The sequence below is a fragment of the Macrobrachium nipponense genome, chromosome 15, assembly GCF_015104395.2.
Source record: "Macrobrachium nipponense isolate FS-2020 chromosome 15, ASM1510439v2, whole genome shotgun sequence".
Lineage (NCBI taxonomy): Eukaryota > Metazoa > Arthropoda > Malacostraca > Decapoda > Palaemonidae > Macrobrachium > Macrobrachium nipponense.
The window spans coordinates 59,391,477-59,405,046 of record NC_087208.1 but is presented as its reverse complement, the minus strand read 5'-3'; the positions used below and the strand labels follow the sequence as shown (position 1 = coordinate 59,405,046).

The window sequence follows — 13,570 nt, the reverse complement described above, 5'->3', positions numbered from 1 at the left end:
CACCAAGCACATGAACCATTTGTTTTGGTTTTATTTCTATATTTCTTTTGGTAACAGATATATGCATGTACAAACACTGAAAATATACATGAAATAAACCTTATAAAATATGCTAATATGTAGATACATATATATAAAAAAAACATAATTTGGACGCACACACTTCCATCTCCCTTCCTATGTGGAGTCATTGATTTCTTCCTCATAATTTTCACTGAAGCGGTAATAGCTGCCAAAAACTGACAGTGGTACAGTTCCACCTTTTCAACCAGATGCCATGACACAATTCAGCCATGCCTCAACCTCCACAAACAATTCAAGTCGCATCCTGAAAAAGAGTGATATATATGTAGTTTTCCCTCTCTCACATTAGGTATTGTATGTGTTACTGTAGCCTACAGTGTTTTTGAACTGATTTTGCAAATCTTTAATTCAAGTTAATTGCAACTTATTAGTAACAACTGATTAACAAAAAATAATATACATGAATATACCAGTACACAATATAGGGTTAGGGGTATGAAAATTTCACAAGATATAATAAATTAACTGTTTCTTGTAACTCACTACTCAGTCCATTATACTGTAATAAGATAATGAACTTGCAGACCCTGAGAAAAATATGAAGCTATACCTCATTCATTTTATCCTGAACCGTGCAAAAGGGAATAGCCCAGGTGAGTTTGTAAGCCAAACGCTGATTTGCTGCTACCGTCCAATTACAGATCTGAATTATTTATTTATTTTTTGCATTGGTTTTACAAATACAGTGCTTTATCACATTCCATAAAAATGTAAGGGTAATATTATCACAGCATTGAAATCTACTGAGTTTTAAAAAAATTCTTTGGTACTAGAACCAATCCCTTTCTCAATATTTACCATGAATATCTGTTCCTCAAACACTAATTGCACTTACATCACCCATTACTTTTCTTTCAATGCTAGAGGTCCTCCAGCAAGGAAAGGGTAACTCTAGGGAATATTTTCACGCCTTATTTTTCTGTTTTCCATAAAAAAAACTGGAGGCAACTTTAAACATAACTATTTTTGCTATTTGATATTTCCTCACTTAATGACTAGCCTAGTATCTATGCATTCTATATACTATTGGTAAGGGTTAAGAATGCGGGATCCACTGACCATTAATGTAAATAAATACAACCTAACCTAATATTACTTAATCTAATCAACATAGCCCATGTTATCATTAAAATGCTGATTTATTGTAAATTGACGAAGGTTAAGTTAAATAAGCCAAATACTAAGTCAGACTATAGTAGTTCTACATAAAGAAGTTTAAGAGGATTCCACATTCTTTACCCTTAACCCTTATGGTAGGTCTCCTTAACTCAGAGTGGTGAAAATTAAAGATGTTGAGATGTCTTCTGAAAATTCACAATTTTAGAATTATGTCATTTAAAAAAAAAGACAGCTTTCTGATGTTATTTTACATATTGTTTAAAGAAATTCAAGTGGGGCAAACCCTCCAGCACCTCAATTTTTAATTAAAGTTGAAAATTGTCCTCCGGTACCAGAGCTTCCAATTTGTGGCACTGTCTTAACTTTTGGAGTCTACTTTTTTTTATTAGCACAGCCTTAATAGCCTAGTAAGAATCACTAAGTTACCAACCTTTTATTTGTCTATCTATGCAAAAAAAAAAAAAAAGGAAAAAAAACCTTGGTCTGTAAAATAGGAAGTAACCCTTTATTCTATAACCACCCAACAAGCATGGGGGCCTTATGGGAATCAGGGGTTTTGGGTGGACTAGCCTAACCTAACCTCTGCGTCAATCAAGCATTACCTAGATGGGGGGTTTGCCCCCATACCCCCTTTAAAGGTGTGGGGCTTCTCCCTCACATCCCTTGACTTAATTACTAAGCCGGGGACGGCCGTAGTACGCCATAAATTAGTTACTTACCTAGGTACCTATAGGTAGCTAGTACTAGCCTAGTAGTATAGGTTTACTTAATTTTTGGCTGAGACCTTGTCACCTTGTGCAGCCTATATTCTCGCCAATTTTAGTCCAGCCTAAAGGTTTGCTCACATTAAAACCCTTACTACAAAAGCAACTCTTCCTAGAGTCGTCGTTGGTATTTCAATTCCCCAAAGAAATTGCAGAATTACCTAATTCTCTAAGTAGACTAACGTTGCTTTTCTCAAATATTGATATACTATGGATGGTTATATAGTGAAAGATAATGGCATAAGCTGCTATCACTTACCTATGGGCCCTGGCTTTCTCACGTCGTCGTAGGGGTATTTACCTATATCAGCTGGCATGCACTTGCATGTAAATTTTATTCAGCCACTTTGTCAAACAAATTCAGTTCGTGCGGCCCGCCAATTTGTTTACGCTGCTGCAGAGACATCTGGTGGCGGCATTTGGTGACCATTTCCCACACAGTTCAAATTTCTCGATCACAGATAATTGCTGTATCATTTTGAGCTTATATAAACTTATTTCAGTACTCTACATGCTGTCGTTTGCTCACCAAACGAGGACGAATGTTTAAAACAACAATTAATAAAGGAAGTTTTTAAGAAATGGAAAAACCTTTAATTTCCTTCGAAAGGTGAAAATGAGGTTTGTACATGTTTTTGTACACTATAATATTACGATTTTTGTGCATCACTATATTTCTGCATGTGACAGGTCTAAAATCAATGAGAAAACGCATAATTTACTGTATATCGAGTTACATTATCATTGACGTCCTAAGTATGTGAAAAAAACGTTTGTTGGAAGTTTGTGAAACACTCACCTAAAAAGTGCCTTCATGAGCCTGAGATGAACAGCGTATTTGAAGCTCACGAACGTTCGCTTCCGGGGGGGATGACGAGTCCAACGCAAATTCATTTTAATAAGACACCAGAAAGTAATCTATCTTTTTATATTTTACTGTAAATGATTTTACATCATATAATAATATAGAAGTTTCACTGGTATATGTGTAACATCTATGGCATTTCAACAGAAGTTCTTCGTTTCGGCGACGTCGGTGACGAAGCAAACTTTCATTATATAGAGACTCCTGATTTACAACTATTAACGTCAGTAATTTTATTTAATAGTGTATGAAAGAGGTGAAGATAACTTTCTACTTATATAATATCAGCAGATTGATCTGAGAACGTAAAATAATGGGATTTTATATACAAGATGGTTTGTTGAGTCTTCAAGACCAAGTAATTTCGCTTAAGTTCCTGCAGCAATTTTACAACTGAAGGATACGGGTATGGTAGGAATCAATTAATTTATATTTTACTGGACATCAGTTGCCTTGTGAATGAAAAAGTATTTGTAGATCTATATAACTATTCCGCGACGAGCTAGATTATGGCATTTGACGTTTTTCTATGCAGTTTTACCTCTTATTCGTTTGGGGAACACATGATCAGTGTAAGGCTACTGAAACCCTATAGGCTACCTATATCCCAAAATTATTGCGGACTACAGCCGATATTGGTAATTTGGTATAGGTATTTTAGGTGGGTGAAAATACAAGAGCGAAATACAAGGATATGTTTTAAATGGTCCATGATACTTTAATGAAGGGTATTAAAGTGCAGCGTAGCCTACACTAGCTAAGTAAGGAGCTGGTAACTTAGGCTTATGTTAGTGGTCTACCAGGCTATGACCTGATACCTAAGGTTTAGTTCAGGTTAGGTAAGGGTAGATTCCCTGCCGATAATTTTTAATGTTAAGTTCCCAAAGTTAGGTTAAGTTGCAGTCCAGGAGGCGGCAAAAAAAGTCCGTCTATGTAAGGCCTTCTGTGCCTTTGACTTTGTTACATTGGATTGCAACCCTGTTATTTTAATTCACAGTCCTTAAAGTTACAGTAGGTTGGGGGGACGCTCATGAGAGCGAATCCCCCTGGTTAGGATCCCCTGATAGGTGAAGTAAGTCCAATGATTTTCACCCACCACCCAAATACCTGGTTCTTTCCATTTATAAAAGGGGGAGGGGGTTTTATTATATATATAAAAAAAACGTGTATTTTGGCCAGGTCCGACGTGCTAGATAGGCTATAAGGCGTTTTTTTTTTTTATTCGTTCAAATGCAAATTTCCTCGTTAATTGTTGTAGCACAGTAAAACCTTGATAAAAGAAGACGTTCTTCACAGTTAATCTGGATAAAAGGGCGGTCTTCACCAATAATACCTGGATAAAGGGGATAGTCTTTTCAAATAATACCTGGATAAAAGGGATAGCCCTTAACAGTAAAATACCTGGGATAAGGGGACCGCTTCACAGTAATACCTGGATAAAAGAGACAGTCTTCACAGTAATACCTGGGATAAAAGAGACAGTCCTTCAAAGTAACCTGGATAAAGGGGATGCTTCACAGTAATACCTGGATAGAGACAGTCTTCACAGTAATACTGGATAAAAGAGACAGTCTTCACCGTAATTACCTGGTAAAAGAGGACCGTTTCACATAAATACCTGGATAAAGGGGATAGTCTTCACAGTAATACCTGGTATAAAAGAGACAGTCTCACAGTATACCTGGATAAAAGGAACAGTCTTCACAGTAATACCCTGGAATGGGGATACCTTTCAACAGTAATACCTGGATAAAAGAGCAGTCTTCACAGTAATACCTGGATAAAGGGGAGAGTTCTTCACAGTAATTACCTGGATAAAGGGGAAGTCTTCACAGTTAATTCACAGATCACAATAATACCTTGGATAAGGGGACGTCTTCATCAGTAATACTGGAATAAAGGGGTAGTCTTCACAGTAATACTGGATAAAGGGGACCAGTCTTCACATAATACCTGGAATAAAGGGGACAGTCTTCACAGAAATACTTGGATAAAGGGGGATAGTCTTACAAGTAATACCTTGGATAAAGGGGGACCGTCTTCACATTAATACTGGATAAAGGGGATAGTCTCACAGTAATACCTGGATAAAGGGGATACAGTCTTCACAATAATACCTGGATAAAAGGGGACAGTCTTCACAGTAATACCTGGGTAAAGGGGACAGTCCTTACAGAATACCTGGTAGATATCTTCACAATAATTACTGGATAAAAGGGGACAGTCTTCACAATAATACCTGGATAAAGGGGACAGTCCTTCACAGTAATACCTGGATAAAGGGGACAGTCCTTCCCAAGTAATACCTGGATAAAGGGGATAGTCTTCACAGTAAATCCTGGAATAAAGGGGACGTCTTCACAATATACCTGGATAAAGGGGTAGGCTTCAGTAATACCTGGATAAAGGGGATTAGTCTTCACAGTAATACCTGGTAAAGGGGGACAGTCTTTCACAGTTAATACCTGGATAAAGGGGACCAGTCTCCACAATTAATACAAACAGTCATCACAGTTTAATACCTGGTAAAACGGGGACAGTCTTCACAGTAATACCTGGATAAAAGAGCCAGTTTCCCATTAATACCGGATAAAAGAATAGTCTTCACAAAGTAATACCCTTGGATAAAGGGGATAGTCTTCACAGTAATACCTACCAAAAGGGGATAGTTCTTCACATTAATACCTGGATAAAGGAGACAGTCCTTTCACAGTAATATTTCTGGATTCAGACATTTTTACAATAATCCTGGATAAAAGAGACGTCCTTAACATTAATACCTGGATAAAGGTGGGACCGGTTTTCACAATAAATACCTGGTAAAAGAGACAGTCTTCACAGTAATCCTGGAATACAAAGGGGATAGTCCTTCACTAATACCAGGATAAAGGGGAAAGTTCTTCCAATAATACCAAAGGATAAAAGGAGACCTCTTCACAGTAATACCTGGATAAAGGGACGTCTTCACAATAAATGCTGGATAGAGGACAGTCTCACGAATACCGGATACAAAGGGTGGATAGTCCTTCCCATTAAAACCTGGGGATAAAGGGGAATTAGTCTTCACAGTAATACCTGGATAAAATGATACCGGGGACCAGTCTTCACAGTAATACCTGGATAAAAGAGACAGTCTTCCAACAGTACCCTGGTACCGGGGACAGTCCCTTCCACATACTTACCTAAAAGAGACAGTCTTCACAGTAAATCCTGGGGATAGTCAAGTCACAGTAATTACCTGGAAAAATAGACAGTCTTCACAGTAAATATCCTGGATAAAGGGATAGTCTTTCACAGTAATACCTGGATAGTTAATACTGGATAAAGGGATAGTCTTCCACAGTTAATACCTGGACTAAAGGGGACCGTCTTAACCCGTAATACCTGGATAAAAGATAGTCCTCACAGTAATACCTGGATACCAGGGGACAGTCCTTCACAGTAATACCTGGTAAAAGAACAGTCTTCACAATACTAGCCTGGATAAAGGGAAGTCTTCCACAGTAATAAAACCTGGATAAAGGGGACAGTCTTCACAATAAATCTGGAATATGAAAAGACAGTCTTCACAGTAATACCTTGGATAAAGGGGACCAAGGTCTTCACATAATACCTGATAAAGGGGACAGTCTTCACAGTAATACCTATAAATAAAGGGGACAGTCTTCACCCGTAAAAAATAACCTGGATAAAGGGGACAGTCTTCACAGTATACCTGGATAAAGATAGGTCTTCACAGTATACCTGGATAAAAGATAGGGGACAGTCTCACGGATATACCGGTAAAGATCAAGGGGATAGTCTTCACAGTAATACCTTGGATAAGAGATAAAGGGAACAGTCTTCACAGTACTACCTGGATAAAGGGGGGCTAGTCGGGTCACAGTAAAATCCCTGGATAAAGGGGAAGTCTTCACAATAATACTGGATAAAGGGGAAGTCTTCACAGTAATACCTGGATAAAAGGGGACAGTCTCACAGGGGAATACCTGATAGAAACATCCTTCACAGTAATTAACCGGTATAAAGGGGATAGTCTTCAGTAAATACCTGGTAGATAATCTTCACAGTAATACTGGATTAAAGGGGATAGTCTTCACAGTAATTACCCTGGGGATAAGGGGACCAGTCTTCACAGTAATACCTAGGATAAAGGGGACAGTCTTCACAGTAATACCTGGATTAAAAAGTCTTCACAGTAATCTGGGGATTAAAGGTGGATAGTCTTCACAGTAATACCTGGATAAATGGGAATAGTCTTCACCATTTACCTTGGATAAAGGGATTAGTTTCTTCACAGTAATACCCGGATTAAAGGGACCGTCCTTCACAGTAATACCCTGGAGAAAGGGATAAATCTTCACAGTATACCTTGGAATAAAGGGATAGTCCTTCAACAGGTAATACTGGAATAAAGGGGATAATTCTTCCACAGTAATACCTGGGGATTAAAGCCGGGATAGTCCGGTCACCCAGGTACTTACCCGAATCCAAAGGGGACAGTCCTTTCACAGTAATACCTTGGAATAAAGGGATGTCTTCACAGTAATCCCTGGATAAAGGGGACAGTCCTTTCACAGGTAATTACCTGGATAAGGGACCATCTTCACAGTAATACCTGGATTAAAGGGGATAGTCTTCACAGGTAATCCCGGAATAAAGGGGAAAATGTCTTCACAGTAATACCCGGATAAAGGGGACAGTCTTCCCAGTAAATACCTGTATAAAGGGGATAGTCTTCAAAGTAATACCTGGGGATAAAGGGAGGAGGTGGGGAGGCGGGGCCAGTCTTCACGTAACCTGATAAAGGGATAGTCCTTCACCCATTAATTACCCGGATTAAAGGGGACCAGTCTTCAAGTAACCTGGATAAAGGGGATAGTCTTCACAGTATACCCTGGGGGATAAAGGGGACAGTCTTCCACAGTACTTACTTGAATAAAGGGAATAGGGGTCTTCACAGGTATAAACCCGGGGATGGAAAGGGGAACAGTCTTCACATAATACCTGGATAAAGGGGATAGTCTTCACCGGTAAGATACCCGGGATATGGGACAGTCTTCCACAGTAAATACCTGGATTTAAAGGGATAGTCTTCACCCAAGGGGTAAATACCCGATAAAGGATAGTCTTCCACAAGAATACCTGGATAAAGGGGATAGGTCTTCACCGTATGACCTGGATAAAGGGGATAGTCTTCACAGTAATACCTGGCCTTGGAAAGGGATTAGTAATCCCACAGTTCAATACCTGGATAAAGGGTAGGCTTCACAGTAATACCTGGGGATAAAGGGTAAGTCCATATCACCAAAGTTAATTACACCGGGGAATAAAAGGGGACAGTAAAACTTTTCACAGTATTCCTGGATAGAATAGGTCTTTCACAGTAATACCCGGATAAAGCCAGGGTCTTCAACAGTAATACTTTGGATCAGAAGGGAATAGTCTCTTCACAGTACCTGATAAAGTGGACAGTCTTCACAGGTAGAATACCTGGTAAAGGGGACAGTCTTCACAATCCCAATACCTTGGAAATAAAAGAAAGGGGACAGTCTTCACAGTAATACCTGGATAAAGGGGACAGTCTTCACAGTAATACCTGGATAAAGGGGAACAGTCTTCACAAAATAATACCTGGACCCAAACCACAGTCTTTAACCAGTAATACCTGGATAAAGGGACAAGTCTTTCCAGTAATACCTGGAATAAAAGGGAAAAGTCTTCACAGTAAATACCTGGAATAAAGGGGACAGTCTTCACAGTAATACCTGGATAAAGGGACAGTCTTCACCAATAAACCTGGGATAAAGGGGTAGTTTCTTTAAGTAATACCTGGATAAAGGGAATAGTCTTCACAGCAAACCTGGATAAAGGGGATAGTTTCACAGTAATACAGGATAAAGGGGACAATCTTCACAGTAATACCTGGATAAAGGGGTAGTCTTCACAGTAATACCTGGATAAAGGGGACAGTCTTCACAGTAAAACCGGAATTCAAAGGGGACAGTCTTCACAAGAATACCTGGAATACCTTGATAGGGATAGTCTTCACAGTAATACCCGGGGATAACAAATATAGGATACCCGTCTTCACAGTAATACCTGGATAAAGGGGGGACAGTCTTCTACAGTAATACTACAGGATAAGGGGATATCTTCAGTAATACTGGATTAAAGGGGATAGTCTTATACAGTAATACTGGATAAAGGGGGATAAGGCTTCACAGTAATACCTGGAATAAAGGGGATGGGGAGTCTCAGTAATACCGGATAAAGGGGATAGTCTTCTACAGTAAAATCCCGGGATAAAGGGGATAGTCTTCACATAATACATGGATAAAGGGGATAGTCTTCACAGTAATACCTGGATAAAGGGGGATATCTTCACAGTAAATACTGGATAAACGGGGGATAGAATCTTCACAGTAATACCCTTGGATAAAGGGATAGTCTTCCAGTAATACCTGGATAAAAAGGGTAGTCTTCACCATTAATAAAAGGGATTAAAGGGGACAGTTTCAAAGGTAATACCTGGAATAAAGGGATAAAGGGTCTTCACAGTAATACCCGGATAAAGGGGACAGTCTTCACAGTAATACCTGGATAAAGGGGATAGTCTTCACAGTAATCCTGGGGATTAAAGGGGCCAAAGGGGTTTAGTAAATTACCAGGAATTAAAGAGAAAGGGGACAGTCTTCACAGTAATACCTGGTAAAGGGGACAGTCTTTCACAGTAATACCTTGAATATAAAGGGAACAGTCTTCACAGTAAACATGGATAAACGGGGGACTCTTCAACAGTAATACCTGGAATAAAGGGGACAGTCTTCACAGTAAATACCTGGATAAAGGGACATCTTCACAATAATACTGGATAAAGGGGATAGTTTCACATAATACCTGGAAAAGGGGATAGTCTTCACAGTAATACCGGATAAAGGGGATAGTCTTCACAGTATAAACCTGGATAAAGGCGGAACAGTCTTCACATAATACCCGGGATAAAGGGGGACAGTTCTTCACAGTAATACCTGGATAAAGGGGGGACAGTCTTCACAGTAATACCTGGATAAAGGGGACAGTCTTCACAATAATACCTGGAATAAAGAGGGACAGTCTTCACAGTAATACCTGGATAAAGGGGATAGTCTTCACAGTTAATACCCGGATAAAGGGGGACAGTCTTACAATAATACCTGGATAAAAGAAGGGACAGTTTCACAGTAAATTACCTGGATAAAGGGGAACAGTCTTCACAGTAATAATGGATAAAGGGGACAGTCTCACATAATACCTGATAAAAGGGGAAGTCTTCACAGTAATAACCTTATAAAGGGGACAGTCTTCACAATAATACCGGGATAAAAGGGGGATAGTCTTTACAGTAATACCTGGATAAAGGGGATAGTCTTCAACAGTAATACCTGGATAAAGGGGACAGATTCACAGTAAATACCTGGAAAAGGGGACCGTCTTCACAGTAAATACCTGGGATAAAGGGGACCAGTTCTTCACAGAATACCTGGATAAAGGGGACAGTCTTCACAGTAATACCTGGATAAAGGGGGACAGTCTTCACAGTAATACCTTGGATAAAAGAAAGGGGACCCAGTCTTCACAGTAATACTGGATAAAGGGGATAGTCTTTCACAGTAATACCCTGGATAAAGGGGATCAGTCTTTTCACAGTAATACCTGGCTTAAAGGGGATATCTTCAAAGTAATACCGGAAAGGGGATAGGGGCTTAGTCTTTCACAGTAATACCTGGATAAAGGGGATAGTAATTCAGCAGTAATACCTGGATAAAGGGAGGGATAGTCTTCTACAGTATACCCTATAAAGGGGACAGTCTTCACAGTAATACCGGTAAAAGGGGATAGTCTTCAAGTAATACGGGATAAAGGGGATAGTCTTCACAGTAATACCCGGATAAAGGGGACAGTCTTCAACGTAATACTGGATAAAGGGGATAATCTTCACAGAATAAGGATAAAGGGGATAGTCTTCACAGTAATACCCGGATAAAGGGGACAATCTTAAACAGTTAATTACCTGGATTAAAGGGGATAGTCTTCACAGTAATACCGGATAAAGGGGATTAGTCTTCACAGTAATACCTGGAAGAAGGGGATAGTCTTCACAGTATACCCGGATAAAGGGGGGACAGTCTTCACGTAATACCTGGATAAAGATAAGGCTTCACAGTAATACCCGGATAAAGGGTATAGTCTTCACAGTAAGTACCTGGATAAAGGGGGATGGGGAGTCTTCACAGTAAATACCGGATAAAGGGGAACAGTCTTCACCAAAGGGGGTAATACCCTGGATAAAGGGGAGTCTTCACAGTAATACCTGATAAAGGGGATAGTTTCACAGGGGAATACCTGATAAACCGGGGATAGTCTTCACAGTAATACCTGGATACCCTAAAGGATAAAGGGGGATAGTCTTCACAGTCAATACCTGGATAAGGGGTAGTCTTCACAGGTAATACCTGGATAGGGTAGTCTTCCACAGTAATACCCTGATAAGGGGAGGTCTCACAGTTAATACCCGGGGATAAAAGGGGTCCCAGTCTTCACAGTAATACCCGGATAAAGGGGAAGTCACAGTACCCCGGATAAAGGGAAGTCTTCACAGTAATACCCGGATAAAGGGGACAGTCTTCACGTATACCGGATAAAGGGGGCAGTCTCAACAGTAATACCTGGATAAAAGGGGACAGTCTTCAAAATACCTGGATTAAAGGGGAAGTCTTCCCAAAATAATACCTGGATAAAGGGGATAGTCTTCACAGTAATACCTGGATAAAAGGGGACCAGTCTTCCAGGATAAACCTGGGGATAAAGGGCCGTCTTCACAGTAATACCTGGATAAAAGGGGACAGTCTTAACAGTAATACCTGGATAGGGGTAGTCTTCACAGTAAATACCTGGGATAAAAGGGGACAGTCTTCCACAGTATACCGGGATAAAGGGGAAGTCTTCACAGTAATACCCTGGATAAAGGGGAAAGTCTTCACAAAATACCCTGGATAAAGGGGAAGTTTCACAGTAATCCTGGATAAAGGGGACAGTTCCCTTCACAATAATACCTGGATAAAGGGGGTAGTCTACAGTAATACTGGATAAAGGGGGAAGTCTTCAATAATCCTGGAATAAATGGATAGTCTTCACAGATAATCACATATACCCGGATAAATGGGGGACGGTCTTCACAGTAATACCTGGATAAAGGGGGGTAGTTTCACAGTAATACCTGGATAAAGGGGAACAGTCTTCACATAATCCGGATAAAGGGGACAGTCTTCACAATAATACCTTTGATAAAGGGGATTACCTGGCTAAAGGGGAGTCTTCACGTAATACCTGGATAAAGGGGAACAGTCTTCACCAAGGGGTATAAAAACCTGGATAAAAGGGGAGGACAGCATAGTAATACCTGGGGAACAGTCACTACATTAATACCTGGTGGTTAAAGGTGACTGACAGCCCAGTAATACTGGATGAAAGGGGATGTCACCACAGAACACTGGATAAACGGGACAGTGACTACAATAATACCTGGATCAAAGGGACAGTAATACCCATCAGTTCACCCCCACGACTGTTAGAAGGTTGAACGTCCACATGTAAAAAATAGAACTGTCAGTCGGACCATCACTCATTGCCAGAAGAGTGACACAACTCAAAAAATGTGTTTGGAGCTATTGATACCAGCAGATAAACTGTTCTTTATTCCATATTGTGGTGAAAAATTCTAATTTGTATTTGTCATTAAAACAGCTCAGTAAAGAATCATCTAAATATAAATGGACAGAGTATAGAGAATTTCAACTTTAGATTGCTTTTCCCGAAATATAGCAATTTTCGAGTTAAGACACTCTATATCCCAATTTTGATCCTCATTCAACTTTGATGTTAAAATTGGTGATATAAGTGAATTATAATCGAGTCCGACGATTTGATTTGTTTCTTCATTATTTAATGATAGAACTCGGTATTACGAATATTTTTATTATTATTATTGTATTATTATTATTATTATTATTATTATTTTATTTATTATTATTATTATTCTTATTATTATTATTATTATATATAATATATAGATAATATATATATATGTATATATATATATAGATAGACAAAATGAATAATATTATAAGCCTCAATTAAAGCATTATACACTAAGCATGGCAGTAAACACATTAGATTCTCTATATTTCTGTTTACTACGCAAAATACGGTCTCTCTCTCTCTCTCTCTCTCTCTCTCTCTCTCTCTCTCTCTCTCTCTCTCTCTCTCTCCTTATTGAATGCAAAGCCTTAAACCTAAATGAAGGAACAAATGAAGAATTCCAGACCTTCGGGGAAAGAAAGAAAGAAAGAAAGACAGAGAGAGAGATTTCAGCAATTTATAACACCAAGAGACAAGACATAATTAAAATTCAGAATCTTTTCTGCTATCTGCTATATTTCGAGAAACCAAAATATCTCTCGTGGAATATAGAAAATCAACGAAAAATCGAGAGAGTGAGAGAGAGGAGAGTATATGAACTGGATACTTCAGATATGGATTTCAGTTTGAAGAAAATGTGGCCTTACCTGGCCTTGGCAGCAGCTGTTATTATGACGTTGTTGTCCAGATGTTGTTGGAAATCCGGAAGAATAGTGATCTTGTTTGGTGTGCCTGCCTATTCGCTGGCGAGATTTCTCTCCTGACTGATAATGATGGA

General features: G+C 39.2%; 1 protein-coding gene across 2 annotated transcripts in view; it reads left to right on the top strand.

Moving 5' to 3' along the window:
• The first annotated feature begins 3,018 nt into the window (after positions 1–3,018).
• Positions 3,019–13,570, top strand: part of LOC135226877 (uncharacterized) — a 30,211-nt gene continuing 19,659 nt past the window's right edge. The window contains exon 1 of one of the 2 annotated variants that reach the window (XM_064266570.1): positions 3,019–3,238. The gene's annotated coding sequence lies outside the window, so the exon portion shown is untranslated. Of the gene's footprint in view, positions 3,244–13,570 lie in introns of both variants that reach the window. The other variant, XM_064266571.1, reaches the window with a different exon arrangement.